At 40.4% G+C, this 4,958-nt stretch overlaps 1 non-coding gene across 1 annotated transcript; it reads left to right on the top strand.

The window, feature by feature from the left end:
* On the top strand, positions 1 to 107 carry LOC112085840. The gene has a single exon (XR_002899128.1). It is a non-coding gene; the product is annotated as a small nucleolar RNA R71 (small nucleolar RNA).
* Positions 108 to 4,958: the final 4,851 nt, after the last annotated feature.

Genomic DNA, 4,958 nt, shown 5'->3' with positions numbered 1-4,958 from the left:
AAGCCATGGTGAGGGCAGTCTCGCTGGTACGATTTGAATCGCACCCAAGAAGCCTTGAACGCTTCAGTAGGTTCCTGAGAGAAAGTCGAAATCTTAGTTCTCAACTCCTCAGACCTAGCATCGTCGAAGAAGTTGTGCAGGAAGGCATTCCTGGTCTCTTCCCAAGTGGTGAGTGATCCTGGCTCCAACTGCTTCAACCAGTTAGCTGCTTCTCCAGCAAGAGAGTAAGGAAACAGCTTGCAGAGGAGGAAATCATTGGACACTCCATTGTATTTATGCTGGTGACCAAATCCTCAAACCTCTCGATGTGATCCATAGGGTGCTCACGAGAGTGGCCATGGAAAGGATGCTGACCCACAAGAGTGTAGTACACAGGTTTCAGCTCAAAATCGTTTCTTTGAAACGCAGGAGCGCGAATCGCAGAACGATTTGCATAGAACTGCTCAGGCCTGTTGTAGTCTCCAAGTGTTCGTCCACGTCCAGCTGCAGGTGCAGGTTCTCTCGCATTCCGATCCTCTGGAACGTTCCTCTGTTGTGGAACGATCACAGCATTCCCACGCGGTGCAGGTGGTGGATTCTGGTCAACAACATCCACTGGTAAAGGAGCTGGTGGAATGATGTTACCATCTCCATCAATCCTTTGGCCTCTCGCATTGCACAGATGACCCTCTCGGTCTCTCCAGGTTCCATCATCATCACGAACAAGTCCATTGGCGTTTTCCATCATTGCCGGATCTCTTGCTTTCCGCCTCGTTCGCTCTAACTCAGCTAGCTGTTCGTTGCTCAAATTCACTAGTGGGATGTCCTTGTTGCTTCTGGTTCCACGAGTATGCATAAACCTGAAACACCAAGAACAAAGAGAGAAAACGAAATAAGTAAACTAGGTTATAAAAAGAAAGGTGTCGCGCGACACCACAAGCTCGACACTAAGTCGAAAAACTTAGTCAAAACTCAAAAACTAGGTTTAATGGCGAAATCGAGTCCCCGGCAACGGCGCCAAAACTTGATCTGCTCAAAGTTAAATCCCTAAGCTACTCTGCAAGAGCACAGATGTGCAGTTGTAGTATGTAGGGGTCGAACCACAGAGACAAGAAATCACTCAATAAACCTTATGTAGATAGAGTTACGCTAAGTCGAAATATGCAGAACAAAATAACAATGCAACAGAAATAAATAAAGCAGCGATGAAGACAGTTGTAAATTCGATGTGATAAAGGATAGGCCTAGGGTGATTTTCAGGAGATCAATGAATGCAAATCAACTTAACAAGTCAGGGTTCAGTTTAAGCACAGTTCTTGAACTCGAAACACGGAACTATAATTAACCAACTTCCGTTGTGAGAATTATCTAAGTTAAAATCCTAGAATTCCAAATTCCTTTGTAAATCCTACAGATTTAAACCAGCCTTAATTGCACAAGTTCGATATGTTCACAAAGCTCCTAAACCAAATTCCTTTGCGAATAGTTACTTTGCTCAACTCAGGTTCTTTCCAGTTATTCAATTACACTTCCGTGTCAATTAAGCAACCTAAGATCTAAGTTCTAGGTGATCAGTCCAGAATTAGCTTTAAGAACAACCTAAGGTGAAGAACAAATAGATATGAACCCTAACTAGCAAGTTAATTGATCATTCAGAGAAAACCCTAATTAACCCTAAACCTAACAGGTGATCTACTCAGACATGGTTATTGAAACAACAAACATGATGAATAGAAAGCAATAGATTGAATCAAAATAGATAAAGGGGGTTCGAAATCTTCTCTCTAAACGAACAGAGTACAGACTTGTCTCCCCAAGCTCAGAAATCGCAAAAGCCGAAAAACTCAGAGTATCTCTCTCTCAAAAATCTAAGGTCCTCGTAAAAAGGGAATAAAAATTCTATATATATCTCTAAGACACGTTTTGGGCTTCCTTGAAAACGTTTGGGCCCAACTCCTTCTTCAAATAGGAAACAAAGTCGCCTTTTCCTTATTTCTCTGACAAGTGTCGCGCGTCACTCTCCATGGTGTCGAGCGTCACTAAAGCACAAAATCCATACTTGACGAATTTGATCCTGATTAAGCTCAAAAGTGCTCCAAAGTCTCCAGTTAAGCTCCAAACGTACCTATGACCTGAAAAGACTCCAAAAGACTCGAAAGACACTAAAAAGACTCTATAAATAGGACTTATACCATGGTTAAAAACCATAAAAACCATGATATATCACAATTCTGAAGAAGGAGATCCCACAATGGACACCCAGAATAACCCTGAAGACATCCTGGAAGAGCAAGAAGGAGAAGCAACTGAGCAACCTCTGGAATTTCCCACCATGGCCGTGAGGAATTCAGCCGCGGCCAGGCCCATCCTCACCGCGGCCGCGAGAGCTTCAACTGTGGCAGGAGGAGACTTCGCCACGGGTGCGACTTCCCCATCCGAAGAAAACCCCCCTCTTTCCCAGAATACACATCACCGAGACTCTTCAAACCTAGAAGAGCATGAATCTTACATCCCATGCATGAAGATCACAGAAGAAGAACCGGATGTCATAGATGTGGAGGATGAATCACCTAACAGGATTGACATGCCATACATAGATTCAATCATCGAGTTCGATGCAGCAAAGTTCTATTGTGATTTTATTCTGCATTTGAGGCACCAGATCATCCACAGGAAAGACCAGTTCGAACTCTGCACAAAGTTCAAGACAAAGGTCAATTTGTTATCTCTTGTGACATTAGAGGTGAAAGATTCCTCAATATTCTTTGTGATTCTGGAGCTTGCATTAACATGATGTCCAAAGCAACAGCTTTGAGACTTGGCATTAAGCACATCACAAGCACCAGGACAAAGATTAGCTTAGCAGATTATTCAAGTGCAACACCAAGAGGGATAGCCCGAGACATTCCTCTAAGGATTGGAGATTGCATTGCACCTGTCAATCTATACATAGTGAAGACCAAAGATGACTCTTATCCAGTTATTCTTGGATGGCCTTTCTTAGCAACTGCTGGAGCCATCATGGATTGGCCCAACAGGAGAGTTTCTTTTGCCAATACCGACAAGGACATCTTCTATGAAGCTACACCACTTAAGAGCAAAAGGGGAGAACATAAAGCCCAGGAATTTGAACCAGAAGAACTCTGGAGTGATGAAGAACCTGCAAGACAGAACAGGAGGATCTCGAAAAGGACTTGTCTTAGGACAAGATCTTATTTGAACTAAGTCTTTTTCTTTACAAAATTTAGCTAAAGACTATAAACAAAAGCGTTTGATGGGAGGCAACCCATTTTAGGTACTTATTTGTTTTTGTTTAACTTTCTTTTCCTATTAAAGTTTTGTTACTTTCATTTTAGACAGGCCTTAGTATGCCACAAAAAAAAGAGAAGAAAAGAAGCTAACCGCGACCAAAGAAGATCTGGCCCGCGGCCAAGAATCTCATTAAGAAATTTTAACTTTCGGCCATCAGACATAGGGTTTTCTCTTCCACTCTATAAAAAGATGGAGAACGTGGCAGAGAGGAAACAAAGATATCAAAGTGGCGAAGCCTTGCTGGAATGACGCTTGACCAGCCACCATCAAAACACCTTGAAGAAGAAGCTATTGCAGAAACCTAGAAGGCTGATCCGATGTGTTCTGGCGTGAGAGATAATCCGGTTGTCAATCCAGATCAGATCCGCACGAAACTTGGTAAGGTGATTCTAGACCCTCATATATAGCTGTAGCCGCAAATGGATCATTATTTTTAGTTTCCTAAAAGTTATGAGTGTTTTCCCGAGCCATATTTACAAAAATATCTAATCCGCGAGCAGCCAATTTGCGATGCGTTTAGCCAGCGATCCAGGGAGTTCCAAAAGACGACCTACATACTGGTGTGAAGATATTCAATCCAGATTTCCATATCAAGCTTCTGATATTCATTCCGAGCTGTGACCAGAAAGTTATGATCAAGTGACAAAGGTGAGGACTAGTTAGTATAGATATTGAATGATAAGTGTATGCTTGGTATAGGTATTGAATTTGAATGATAATTGATGATTGACAATTGATGATTGATGAGTGATTGCAATTTATAAAAACTAATTATTAAGACACATGATTTATTTATGAAGTATAACATTTTAGGATATTAAATTTTATTGTGTAACGGCCAACAACGAAAAACTGAATATTGTGAAGTTGTAGTGATCGATAAATTATTTGACGGCTACAGTGAAGGAATGCATATTGTGAAGCTGGTATGATCGAGAAATGGCTGACAAGCCATAGTCAAGCCCTCTTGAGGGTGGTGACACCGGTAACTTGTCAAGCCCAGAATGGGTGGTGGCAGAGAATGAGTGCCATTGACGGAGGTTCTTTAGGAATGTTTTATAGAATCTATAGAGCGATTGCTACGATTGAGTGATTATCTGATTAGAAAATATTAGAATTGTATAATAAAATTAGTTATTATATTCTAGGATGAATGTTGTATGGGTTCTATGTCTATATTATGAATACTCATATTACTATATCATATAATGTGTTTATGAATCTTGTGTGCTCCATAAGCAAACATTCTCTTAGTATTTTTCCCTGAATACTCACCCTCTCTTCTTGTACAGGCGAGACCAAAGAGTAAAACTTGTGGCGGTCGTTGTGGTGTAATGTCCGGGAGCCGTGGGTGTATTTTGTTATTTTTATAAAAAATTTAATAAAGATTTTAATAATACTATAATGGTATTTTATTTTCCCAAGGTTTAAAGATTAATTTATTTGTTAAAATGTTCCCTCTTTTCAGTTTATATTAATAGATGAATATTTTTCTCTATATACTAAGTCAGTTTGTTACTATCTAAAAAGTTCTTAAATGAGTGTTATTCAAGTTAGGTTATATTTGTGAGATTAGGGTGTCTCGATTTGGTATCAGAGGTTAGCAAAACCGGTCAGGCGTTTTGGGACTTATTTAATTTTTGAATCAATATTTATTTTTTTCCCCA

The sequence above is a fragment of the Eutrema salsugineum genome, unplaced genomic scaffold, assembly GCF_000478725.1.
Source record: "Eutrema salsugineum unplaced genomic scaffold, Eutsalg1_0 scaffold_3, whole genome shotgun sequence".
Taxonomy (NCBI): domain Eukaryota; kingdom Viridiplantae; phylum Streptophyta; class Magnoliopsida; order Brassicales; family Brassicaceae; genus Eutrema; species Eutrema salsugineum.
This window is presented reverse-complemented; position numbering and strand designations above follow the sequence as displayed.